The following is a 14,456-nucleotide window of genomic DNA, read 5'->3' as shown; positions in this document are numbered from 1 at the left end:
ATTAACAAGGATAAAGAGCAGTTATTTCATAATGATAAAATAGTCAATTCATTAATAGAACAAAAATATTCTAAGCACTTATGTACTTAATAATGAAGCTTCAAAAAACATAAAGCAAAAGCTAATAGGAGTAATATACAAATCCACAATTACAGCCAGAGTGTCAATATCCTTCTCTCAATAATTAAACAAGCAGACAAAATATCAGCAAGGATTTAGTAGACTTAAACATCATCAACTAACTTAACCTAATTGACATTTATAAAATACTTATCCAACAACAGCAGAATACACATTTTTCTCAAGTGCAAAGGGACTTTCACCAAGATAAACCACAGGGTAGGCCATAAAACAAAGCTTTGATAAATTTAAAAGCATTAAAGTAAAAGAAAATAGGTTATCTAACCACAATGAAATTAAACTAGAAATAAATAACAGATATCTGGAAATCCCTAAATATTTGAAAATTAAATAATATACTTCTAAATAACCCACCACAGATCAAAGAGGAAATCAAAAGTAAAATTAGAAAAGTATTTGAACTAAATAAAAATGAAAACAATTCAAATTAAAAGTGTGGGATGCAGCTGAAGCAGTAGTTAGTGGGAATTTCATAGCATTAAATACCAATATTAAAAAAAAAGAGAGGTCTAAATCAATTACCTCAGCTTTCACCTTAAGAAACTAGGCCAACACCAGTTTGCATTCCCACCAACAGTGCAAGAGGGTTCCTCTTTCTCTGCAACTTCGCCAACACTTAATGTTTCTTATATTGTTAATTTTAGCCATTTTGACAGGTGTGAGATGATATCTCATTGTGATTTTGATTTGTTTTTCCCTGATGATGACTACTCTGGAGAAGAGTATGGAAGTTTCTTCAAAAGTTAAAAATTGAAGTAGCCTATGATCCAGCAATTGCAGTACTAGGTATTTACCCAAAGGATACAAAAATACAGATCTGAAGGGGTACATGCACCCCAATGTTTATATCAGCAATATCAACAATAGCCAAACTATGGAGACAGCCTAAATGTCTATTGACTGATGAATGGACAAAGAAGATGTGGTATATATACACAATGGAATATTACTGAGCCATCAAAAAGAATGAAATCTTGTCATTTGCAATGATGTGGATGGAGCTGGAGTGTGTTATGCTAAGTGAAATAAGTCGGAGAAAGACAAATACTATGATTTTACTCATTTGTGGAATTTTAGAAACAAAACAGATAAACATATGGGAATAGGGTTGAAGGGAGAGGGAAACCAAACAACGAGAGACTCTTAAAGAAAGAGCAAATTGAGGGTTGATGGAGGGAGGTGGGTGGGAGATGAGCTATATGAATGATGAGTATTAAGAAGGGCACTTGTTATGATGAGCGCTGGGTATTGTATGGAAGTGATGAATCATTGAATTCTATTCCTGAAGACAATATTGCACTGTGTTTTAATTAACTAGAATTTGAATAAAAATTCGAAAAGGAAAAAAAAAAGAGAAACTAGGCCAAAAGTTGTAAATTAAATTCCAATTAAGCAGAAGAAAAAAAATATTAGAGATCAATGCTGAAATCAATGAAACACAAAGCAGAAACACAAAACAGTAAGCTCAATGAAATCAAGGTTGTTTCTCTGAGCATATTAATAAAATTGATAAACTTCTAGCAACCATCAGCTTGTACTTTGTATTTATTAATGTTTCTGTTTGTTTTTTGTTTGTTTTTCAGATTGCATTTTTTTTCAACATTCATATTTTAGCCTAGTACAAAGCAAGAAGAATAAAATTCCTGGCTGTGTTTGAAATTAAAAAAAAAAAAACTTTAATACTTTTCTAGCCAGGCTGATCAAAGAAAGAATACACAAATTAGTAATATCAGAAATATGAGAGGTGATCATTATTTATTCTATAGTTCTTAAAAGGATAGTAGAGGTTGATTATGAATAAAACTATGACAAGAAATTTGACAATGTAGAATTAAAAGGACAAATTCCTTGAAAGAGATGAACTACCAAAACTCATTCAGTAAGAAACATACTAACCTAAATATTTGTGGAAGTATTAAAGAAATTGAAGTTAAAAACCTTTCACAAAGAAAAGTCAGCCTCATATATCTTCACTGGTGTATTCTACCAATGGTTTATGAAGAAAAAAATACCTATTTTACACAAATTCTTCCAGAAAATTGAATAGGAAGAAACAATTTCCTATTTATTTAATAAAGCTGATTTTTCATGATACAAAGACCAGAAAAAGACTGTACAAAAAAATCTACAGACCAATATCCTATAGTAAGTTTAATGAGGTTGCAGAATACAAGATAGATTCAGTTGACCCTTGAACAATATAGATTTTAGGGTTGCAACCCTCTGTACGGTTGAAAATCTGTATATAACTTTTGACTCTTCCAAAAGTTAACTACTCATAGCCTACTGTTGACTAGAAGCCTTACCAATAACATAAACCATTGATTAACACATCTTTTGCCTGTTATATACATTGTATAGTATATTCTTACAGTGACAACTTTTTCTTAATTCTTTTGCTATTTCTAGGCTATACAGTTCATCTCTGAATTTTTTCAAATTGTTACAGGTCTCCAAAAATTTTTCCTGTATATTCACTGAAAAAAATCAATGTGTAAGTTGACCCATGCAGTTCGAACCGGTGTTGTTCAAGTGTCAACTGTATACAAAAAGCACTGGGTGTTATATGTAAGTGATCAATCTCTCCAATCTACTTCTGAAGCTAATATTACAGTATATGTTAACTAACTAGAATTTAAATCAAAACTTGAAACAAACAAACAAAACCTAAATTATATTTTTATATACTACTAAACAAAGTGGAAGCTAAAATTAAAAAAATAAATGCCACTTAAAACAGCATCAAAAATATCAAGTACTCAGACAAACTTGAAAAAACATGCAAAAAGACCTCTACACTAACAACTATAAAATTTTACTGAAAGAATTTTAAAGACTTAAATAAATGGTGACCATATACTGTGGTCAGGGATAAAAAAGTTCAGCATTATTAAGATATAACTTCTCCAGTTTTTTTTTTTTTTTTTTTTTGAGAGAGAGATAGAGAGAGAGAGTGAGTGCAAATGGGGCAGGAGCAGAGGTTGAGGGAGAGAGAATCTCAAGCAGGCTCCCTGCCTCGCATAGAGCTGGGCTCAATCTCACAACTGACCATGAGATTTTGACCTGAGCCAAAATAAAGAGTCAGATGTTCAATTGACTGAGCCCCCCAGGTGCCCCTCCGTGGTTTTAAGCTATAGATTCAGAGCAATCCTAGTCAAAATCCCAGTGACTTTACAATAGAAACTGACAAGCTGATTCTAAATTTATATTACAATGTAAAGGACCTAGAATACCCAAAACAACTTGGAAGAACAAAGAAACAAACAACTTTTATTACTTTATTTTAAGACTTAAAGACCTATGGTTATCGAGACACTGCGGTGGTGGTGCAAAATAGACAAATAGATCAATGAAAAGAATAAAGCCCCCCTAAATAGACCCTTGCACATGTAAAAAACTAATTTTTGACAATGGTACAAAGGCACTGCAATGGGAAAAGTATACCCTTTCAACAAATTGTACTAGAACAATTGAATAACTATTTGAAAAAAAAAGAACTTTGATCCATACTTTTCACTATATACAACAGTTATTTCAATATGGATCATAGACCTCATGTAAAACATAAAACTATAAAACTTCTAGAAGAAAGCACAGGTGGAAATCTTTGTGACCTTGAATTAGGCAATGTTTCTTAGGCATGACACAAAAAGAAAAAAATATTAAACGTTGATAAACTGGGATACATCAAAATTAAGAACTCTTGTTCTTCAAAAGAGATTATAAGAATGAAAAGATACACTAAAGACTGGAAGAAAATACTTCCAAATCATGTATCAACTAAAAGGTCCATATCTAGAATATATAAGGAACTTTCAAAACACATCATAAAAAAATACAATTTTTCAAACTGGCAGCAGATCTGAACAAACATTTACCAACAAATAAGTATGGATAAGTAATAATGGAAAGATGTTCAATATCATTAGTCATTAAGGAAATCACAGTGAGATACCACTACATATCTAATGGAATGTCTAAAGTTAAATGCTAATCTTGAATGTTATCACCATAAAAAAGAAATGATAATTATGTGATGTTATGGAGGTGTTAGCTAACACTCTGATGATAATAATTTTGCAATTGTAAGTGTAACAAATTAACACAATGTACATCATAGAGTTATGCAATGTTTTATGTTAATTATATCTCAATAGAGCTGGAAAGATAAATTCATAAAATCTTTAAGTAAAAAAATTCTATTTCAAGTGTTATTTAGGATATGGAGCAAGTAGACTTTGCATACACTAATGGTGGGAAAATAAATGATTCAGCCACTTGGAAAATTGGAAAAATTTGACAATTTCTTTAGAAGTTAAATGTACACCTACACTGTGACCTAGTCAGTCCACTCTTAGGTTATTCTTCAAGATAAATAAAAGCATATGTCCATACAAATATTTGTACAAGATTGTTCATAGCAGCTATTTTCATAAACACCAAAAACTGTAAACAACACAAGTATCAATAAATGAATACTTTCACAGACATAATGCCAGTCACTATGTTGGGAGCTGAGTGCACAATGGAAATTTACCACCATCAAAAAGTGAAGGTAGAGACTCCCACTTCTGGAGAGATGGGGTAGATTCACTTTTTCCTATTTCTACCACTAAGGACAACAGAACACTCTAAATATTATATATAAGAGAAATATAGGAAGACTGAAAACTAGAGAGAAAAAGGCAGTCAAGCTAGGGGCATCAGGAACTAAGGAATGATACGGTAGAGTTCCCCAAATTTTCGTTTTGTCCATATATCCCAGAGTTGGAGTTGAAGAAACTGGCAACTCAGAAATGTCAATGGGTGTAGACCAAACAAACAAACAAACAAACAAACAAAATAAACAAAACCCCCAAACAAACATCCTCCCCCTACCCCCACCAAGCCTGCTCTCTGTAACCAAAGGAATAGGAAAGGGCTGGTATAGCAAGACAGAAAACTTTCATACAATAATTTCTTTACTCCAGCCAAATACCACAGGAAGGAAAATAAATAAAACCAACTGCCCTATCCACCCCCATGCCAGCAAAGGCCAAGTAGGGAGCTTAGATTTCCAAATGTGCAAGGCTGTGGCAAGATATCCCAACATCCCTGCCAGGGTGGTATCAGAAAAATCAAACTAGGGGGTGGAGAACATCTTTGTTGCCAATTAACAATAAGGTCCACCCTGCAGTATTACTGAAAACCACATGGAAGCCTGGACTTTCATACCTACCTGACAGTAAGAAGTTACTTCTTCCCTTCCTGTCAGGGAAGTATAAGAGAGTTCATCATCACCACTACCCAGTAGTAATGAGGCTACCTCACCACAGTAGGAGTACAGGCCACATGGAGAGCTGGAGCTCCCACTCCTACACTGTGGTACAAAGGAATCCCCCCATCTTAGTTTCAACAGAGACTACATGAAGAACCTGGACTTCTACCTTCCCCCAGAGGTAGAACTAACAAGATGATCTCCATCCCTTCTCTTGTTGGAGCAGTGTCAAAGGGAACCAATTAAGACAGAAAATTTAAGTAAGATCTAGATTCTTATAATAAAAATGTCGAGGTTTCAATAAAAAATCACGTGTCATACCATGAACCAGGAAAATCTCAAAATGAATGGATGAATATAAATGCAAAAATTATTAAGAAAATATTAGCAAATAGGATTCAGCAGTATCTGAAAAGAATCATACACCGTGACCATGTGAAGCTTTTCAAGAGATACAAAAACTTGCTCAGTATTTGATAACCAATCAATGTAATCCATCTTAATAGCAAACTAAAGAAAAAAAAAAAACACATGACCATATTTATTAATCAATGCAAAAAAAGCATTTGACAAAATTCAACTCCCATTCATGGTTAAAAAAAATTCATAAATGGGTGAAGGGAGTAAAAAAAAAGTCAATTGACATTGAGAAAAATAAGTATACATGGTTTCTCCTCAACTTGGTAAAAAGCATATGGAAAACCTTCAGCTAACAATATACTTAACGGTTAAGTACCTGTGCTTTGTCCCTAAGATTGAGAATAAGGTAAGGATGTCAACTTATACCCTCTTATTTAATATAGTACCAGAAGACCTAACCAGTAGAATACGGTAAGGCAAGAAAATAAAGTCATACACACTGGAAAGGGAGAAATATAACTGTCCCTATTTGAAAGTGACATGATTTGGTCAAACAAAATCCCAAGGAATCTGTAACAACAATCCACCCACCCCCCCACACACACATTAAAAGCCTCATGGAACTGATAAATGAGTACAGCATAAAAGATAAACATACAACAGATAAACATACAATCATCAATTGTATTTCTAGAATCTCACAGGATCATGAATAGCCAAAATAATTTTGAAAAAGAAGAACAAAGGGAGCTCACACTCCCTGATTTCAAAACCTAATACAAAGCTATAGTAACCAAATGAGTATGGCACTAAATAATGAGAAGATCTTTGGCCAACAAACTGCCTAATATTCCACCAGTTGGGGATTGAATTAATGTTTATCCCTCTGAAGACAAAGGCAAGGGTAGGGGATGGAGATAGGGAAGCCACAGAGGTAGACTTAATGACAGGCTATAACCTAGGGGGTGTGGCAGAGGTACAAACAATCCAATGGGGACAAAGGAGGAAACTTTAAGTCTTCTTGGAGGCATCCAGATGCCCATATAGGCAGGTAATAACATTTGAATTGCTTTAAAGGATGAGTGGGAAGAGGACAGGTGGAAAAAGAACAAAAGGGAATGAGTAGTAGGTGAAGGAAGAGAATGAGCACATGGCATAGACTTGGGGGAGACAATGCCTGAGCTGGAGCAGGGTGGTGTTTAGGGCACAGTTCTATGCTATTACTTCCCATATGCCCATTTGTCCAGTGCTGAGATCTATTAAATGTGCCAATTAATCGCTTCATAATCCCCTATTGCTGGTGTAACAAATCACAACAAACTTAGCAGTAAAAACAACAAAAATTTATCTTAGTCTTGGAGATCAGAAGTTCTAAAATCAAAGTGTTGGTAGAGTTGTGTTCCTTTGAGACACTCTAGAGGAGAATCCATTTCTTTGCCTTTTTCAGCTTCTACAGGCTGCATGCATTCTTTTGCTCATGAACTCTTCTTTACCTCATTCTGACCTCTGCTTCCATCATCATGTCTTCTGTCACTCTGACCCTCATGGCTCTCTTTTAAGGACACTTGTGATCACACTGGGTACACCTGTTGGTTCAAAACCTTAGGAGCTTCCCAGTTATAATCTGAAACTGGCCCCTGTACATGGAGGACAGGGAGAGATTCAAGAAAGAGGACGGACATTACAGATTTATAGGTGGCAGTTTCACTAAGCAAAAAACTTACCTAGGAGCCTTGTTTTGGTCAGCTGTAAGGTGAATATATCTCTGCACCTACGAGACAAATCTTAAAAGCTTATATAGAGGCCTTAACTGGGTTCAGTAACATAATATCATCCAGATGTTTTAACACCACATCACTATCTCAAGGCTATGTTTTTGGGGCAGTTTCTTGGGGAAGGCAAGAAAAATGTATATTCCAAGGAAGGTAAAGGAGGTGAGAAGCCTCCAATTGCCAAGGTTCAGCTCACAGGTCAACTGGAGTTCATGTCCTCTCAGTGACCTTCCCCAACAATACCTGGATAATCCAGAATACTCTCCTTATCTCAAGATTCTCAAAGTTTCTTTGCCATGTAAGGTGATGTATTCATGACTTTGGGGGATTAGGGCATAAACATCTTTAGGACTCTTCTATTCTATTTCCTACAGATTTGATAGAAGCTAATTATCTTAGGTTCCAGAAGATAGAGGCTGACATCTATAGAGTGTGCAACCCAAATGGTATCTTTCTGGCTACTCAAAATAGTTGACTTTATGCAACTCATTATATCATCACCCTTTTATCTGTCAGTGTCATGAGCTGTGACTCTTAAAATAATTCCAAATTCTTCATGTCTTTTACACTGGTGAGACTTTTATGCCATGTCACATCAGGAATATTTAAAAAGCTCCTATTGCTTTCTTTCCTTTCATCGCCAAACTTTTGAAAAGAGGAATCAACACTCACCATATTGATTTCCTTAACTCCCATTCACACTTCCACCTATGAAAAACTGACACCTCTCTGGGTTTCAGTTTACTCACCTGGTCGAGGTCCCTTAGTATTGAGATGTTCCTCTCTAGCTTTCAACTCTTTGTGACTTCAGGCTACCTCTTCTTTTCAATATATAGTCAGGTGTAGGCTGGTTCCCCTCAAATCTCTTAGCCCCTACTCAACTATATTTCCCCCAGGATCTCAAGTCAAGCTGTCAGTCTAATCAGTGTGTTGTGACAAGATTTAGTTTGGAATTCAGCAGACACTTTTTTGACATTGTAGAATTCCATTAAGAAACAATTCAAGCTGGGAATGAAGGCTACTCCCGCATCCCTGGGAGGCTTCTTTCCCAATGCTGGGCTGCTTACTGATGCCCTTCAGGCTAAGGCTGTTTTATACTAAGAAAGAAAAAATATCACCATCTCAGGATGGAGGAAGGAGTTAGAAATCCCAGCACAGATGTGCTCAAGGCAGCCTGGCTTCTGAGGGATGGAGTTACTAACAGCTTTCACTTTTAGCTACGTATTTATTTTTCATATAATCAGTTACCTCGTTTGGGCTAAAGAAAAACAACCCATCATCTAATCAGGGAAAGAGCAGTTTTCCTTTGAGAAGAGTTCAATATCCAATTAAATATTTTAAATTTGTTTATAAAATATATCAAGTCAGGATTTTCTGTAATTTCATTTATAGCAATCACTAAAGGAGATTGACAATGGTTGAACAGGCTCCAGAAGCTTTTCCTGATTATCTTCAGAAGGGCCTGATGATCTTCCTGCTTCGGAGGGAAGTGGTCTAGGGAAATGCTCCTACAATGAAGCATGGGCAGGAAAGTTTGCCTCAGATCTTGTGTTAACTTGTAGTAAGTTATAGAGAGTATACAACTTTGTTTCTTTCTTCACTCAATGTGTCTACTGAGGCCTTATTATGTGCTAAGGTCTGTGCTTGGGCAGAAAGTACAGATATGAATTAGACACAGCTTGGTTTTTATGGGGCTTCCAGTCTAGTAGGATAGAGAGATATATAAATATCATGTAAATAAAGAACAACAAAATGTCATGGATGCTATGGAACTGTATATTATACAATGAGGGTAAAATAGGAATGGATCTATGATTTATTTTGTATTTTTTTAATTAAAAAAATTTTTTAAGTTTATTATTTTTTAAATTTACATCCAAATTAGTTAGTATATAGTGCAACAATGATTTCAGGAGTAGATTCGTTAATGCCCCTTATCCACTTAGCCCATCCTCCCCTGTCACAACCCTTCCAGTAACCCTTTGTTTGTTCTCCATATTTAAGTCTCTTATGTTTTGTCCCCCTCCCTGTTTTTATATTATTTTTGCTTCCCTTCTTTTATGTTCATCTGTTCTGTGTCTTAAAATCTTCATATGAGTAAAGTCATATGATTTTTGTCTTTCTCTGACTAATTTCGCTTAGCCTAATACCCTCTAGTTCCACCCATGTAGTTGCAAATGGCAAGATTTCATTCTTTTTGATTGCTGAGTAATACCCATTGTATAAATATACCACATCTTCTTTATCCATTCATCCATCGGTGGACATTTGGGCTCTTTCCATACTTTGGCTATTGTTGATAGTGCTGTTATAAACATTGGGGTGCATGTGTCCTTTCAAAACAGCACACCTGTATCCCTTGGATAAATACCTAGTAGTGCAATTGCTGGGTCATAGGATAGTTCTATTTTTAAATTTTTGAGGAACCTCCATACTGTTCTCCAGAGTGGCTGCACCAGCTTTGCATTCCCACCAGCAATGCAAAAGAGATCCTCTTTCTCCGCATCCTCTCCAACATAAGCTCTTGCCTGAGCTGTTAATGTTAGCCATTCTGACGGGGTAAGGTGGTATCTCATTGTGGTTTTGATTTGTATTTCCCTGATGATGAGTGATATTGAACATTTTTTCATGTGTCTGTTGGCCATCTGGATGTCTTCTTTGGAGAAGTGTTTATTCATGTCTTTTGCCCATTTCTTCACTGGATTATTTGTGTTTTGGGTGTTGAGTTTGATAAGTTCTTTATAGATTTTGGATACTAACCCTTTATCTGATATGTCGTTTGCAAATATCTTCTCTCATTCTGTCGATTGCCTTTTAGTTTTGCGGATTGTTTCTTTTGCTATGCAGAAGCTTTTTATTTTGATGAGGTCCCAATAGTTCATTTTTGCTTTTGTTTCCCTTGCCTCCATAGCCGTGTTGAGTAAGAGTTGCTGTGGCCAAGATCATAGAGGTTTTTTCCTGTTTTCTCCTCGAGGATTTTGATGGCTTCCTGTCTTACATTTAGGTCTTTCATCCATTTTGAGTTTATTTTTGTGTATGGTGTAAGAAAGTGGTCTAGGTTCATTCTTCTGCATGTCACTGTCCAGTTTTCCCAGCACCACTTACTGAAGAGACTATCTTTATTCCATGGGATATTCTTTCCTGCTTTGTCAAAGATTAGTTGGCCATATGTTTGTGGGTCCATTTCTGGGTTGTCTATTCTGTTCCATTGATCTGAGTGTCTGTTTTTGTGCCATGATTTTTTTTTTTAAGTTTATTTATTTTTGAGAGAGACAAAGACAGAGTGTGAGTGGGGGAGGGGCAGAGAGAGAGGGAGACACAGAATTTGAAACAGGCTCCAGGCTCTGAGCTGTCAACACAGGGCCTGATGTGGGGCTTGAACTCAGGAACCACCAGATCAGGACCTGAGCCAAAGTCAGACGCTTAACTCACTGAGCCACCCAGGCTCCCCCATCCATGATTTTATTATCAGGAAATGGGGAACATCACTTGCTTTCCTTATAAGGTCTATGCTGAGTAGCAGACATACAAATGAAAATGCATCCTGAAGGAGGCTTTGCATTATCCATACATTGATTTAACAACACCCTAAATATTTTGTGGAGTATCCACCATAAGCCAAGAAATCCTTGCTGGTTGAGAATTTATTTGACTGAATAATCAGATAAAAAGTGAGACCAATTACAGAAGGCTCAAAAGAGGAATAGATTCTTCTTGCCAAAAGAATAGAAAATAAGAAAATAAAACGGTATTGAAAACTTAAGGGAGTCTACTGTAATATTAATATTTATCTGGTAAGGGCTAAAGTATTTCTATTCTCTAGTCTTTCTTGCAGTGGTAAAAACAGAATATGTGACTTAAAAATATCTAGGCTTTATAGATCCACAAGAAAAAGCTTAAGCTCTCAAGTGGTTCTTATATTTCTTGAAGAAGAAAAGGTATTATTTTTTCTAATAGTTATTTCAAACCAAAGCAACACTTGATGATTTAATAATGTAAAAAACTAATAACTCAGTAGAAATATGCAAAAAGAGTAGGAATAGGCAGTTCACAGAGGAAAAATATAAATGGATTATACAAACATAAAAAAATATTCAGCATTGGTTATGAATATTTGCAAATCAAAACAAGTAGATAACTACTTGATTGCCAACATTTAAACATTTGATAATATCTAATATTAAGGACAAGAAACTATCAACTTCAAATTTGTTGATGAGATAAAAATGGGTGTAACTGTTTTATTTATTTATTTATTTATTTATTATTTTTTTAAATTTATTTTTGAGACAGGGAGAGACAGAGCATGAACAGGGGAGGGTCAGAGAGAGGGAGACACAGAATCTGAAACAGGCTCCAGGGTCTGAGCTGTCAGCACAGAGCCCGACGCAGGGCTCAAACTCACGGACCGTGAGATCATGACCTGAGCCGAAGTCTGCTGCTTAACCGACTGAGCCACCCAGGCGCCCCAGGTGCAACTATTTTAGAGAACAGTTGGATGCTATTTGAAAAAACTGAAAATGTATAAATATCCCTTGACCTGTAGTTCTACATCAAGAAATTTAACCAAAGATAATTGGTCAACGATGTTATGTACAAAGATGTTTGTGTAGCTTTGCTTCTGATTGCAATACCAAAATATGTCTATCAAGTGGAGCTTAATTAAGTAAATTATAGTTGATTTATACAATGGAGTATTTTATCACTTTAAGTAGAAACATGTAAATACATTTGTGCTAACATAGACATATCTCTCATTAAAAAGAAGTAAAACAATTATGATTGATTTATATTATAGAATATTATATCACTTTAAGTAGAAAGATACAAATACACTGTGCTAACATAGAAATATCTCTTATTAAAAAGCACCTGTGGCTCAGTCGGTTATGCATCTGACTCTTGATTTCAGCTCAGGTCATGATCTTGCGGTTTGTGAGTTTGAGCCCCACATAGGGCTCTGCACTGTCAGGGAGAAGCCTGCTTGGGATTTGCTCTCTGTTCTTCTCCCACTTGTGCTCTCTCTCTCTCTCTATTTCTCTAATAAATAAATAAACAAACAACAACAACAAAAGCAGATGCAGAGAAGTGTGTATGATGCCTGTAAATAGATTTTTTTTTTTAAATTTTTTTTTTCAACGTTTATTTTATTTTTGGGACAGAGAGAGACAGAGCATGAACGGGGGAGGGGCAGAGAGAGAGGGAGACACAGAATCGGAAACAGGCTCCAGGCTCTGAGCCATCAGCCCAGAGCCCGACGCGGGGCTCGAACTCACAGACCGTGAGATCGTGACCTGGCTGAAGTCGGACGCTTAACCGACTGCGCCACCCAGGTGCCCCTGTAAATAGATTTTTTTAAATGGATACACAAGAAACTGCTAACAGTGGTTCTCCAGGGAATGGGATTGGGAGGATTGGAGTAGGAAGGAGATTTAATTTTTACTATTGGAAACTGTTTCACTTGTTTCCCTATGTATATGTATTACTTTTTGAAATTAAAAGCAAAAACTAGTTTAAATAGTATACAGAAGAGCTTAGTGATGGAATGCTATTGTCAGAAGACTATTTGTAGTCCTGAAGTAGAAATTCATCATCTTAGTCATCCTGAGCTTCCATAGTACTGGAAGTACTGGTTCTTTTTCTGGAGCCTCCAGTGAACCAAGTAGAGTTCACCAATGTTTCCTTGACTCTGTGTTTTTACCTACTTCCTCTGCACTGAGCCTATATGCATAGTTGTGGAGAGGGATCCTGTTCCTAATTAAAAACCGTTTCTCTGGGTGCCTGGGTGGCTCAGTTGGTTAAATGTCCAACTCTTTTTTTTTTTAATGTTTATTTACCTTTGAGACAGAGAGAGACAGAGTGTGAGTGGGGGAGGGGTAGAGAGAGAGGGAGACACAGAATCTGAAGCAGGCTCCAGGCTCCGAGCTATCAGCACAGCGCCTGACAGGGGGCTTGAACTCACAAGGGAGGGGGCCGTGAGATCATGACCTGAGCTGAAGTTGGCCACCCAACCAACTAAGCCCCCCAGGCGCCCCAAATGTCCAACTCTTGATTTTGGCTCAAGTCATGATCTCGTATTTTGTGAGATCAGACCCCATGTTGGGCTCTGTGCTGGCAGCACGGAGCTTGCTTGGGGTTCTACCTCTCCCTTTCTCTCTGCCCCTTCCTGCTTGCACTCTCTCCTTCTCTCTCTCAAAATAAATAAACAAATAAATATTTAAAAAAATTGCTTCTCTGTTTGCTATAGTCTTGTGGGACTTGTAAATGCAAGCCCCATTGGATATCAAAGTTACATGATTTGGGAACATGCCATGGTAAATGTGTAGACAAGTTTCTTCCAAGGAGATGTTGGTAATCTGATTTTACTGGTGGAGTGAGTTGGAGAAAGAAGTCAGAGGAAGTGCCTACCAGCTCCTCTGGGTTTTGGGGAGGATCACAGCCAGTGTCTAGATGTGTGCTAATTAGAAGCTGGACCCTCCGACATCAATTTGTAGAGTATGCAGTGGCTTATAAAGTATACAGTCAAACTCCTTCCAGGGAGATCCTGGGAAATGGACTTTTTTGCCTGCTTCTTTTTGCTGTGCCCTGGGGTGATAGACAAGATAAGTGCTTGTGCACCTGTTAAGAACCGCTTCTTTATTTGCTATAGTCTTGTGGGACTCACGAATGCAAGTCCCTTGGACTTTCAGAACTAGGTGATTTGGGGACCCCATTGCTCCTATGGGAACCTTAAAATTTGGAGTACCAGTTTTGTGGTCCAAACCCTTTGCTCCTCAGGGAGAAACTGGGAGCTAGGGTTCACTTCTGACCATATGGCACTAGTTGGGGGTGGTGTTTATGAGGAGAGTGTCTTTGCCTTTCCTACCCATTTTGATGTGTTTAATCCCCTGATGTGTAGAAGTCACTCAGTTTCTATTTCTCTCAAG

Source organism: Puma concolor, chromosome B3 (assembly GCF_028749965.1).
Source record: "Puma concolor isolate L17-30 chromosome B3, mPumCon1.1.hap2, whole genome shotgun sequence".
NCBI classification, from domain to species: domain Eukaryota; kingdom Metazoa; phylum Chordata; class Mammalia; order Carnivora; family Felidae; genus Puma; species Puma concolor.
This window is presented reverse-complemented; position numbering follows the sequence as displayed.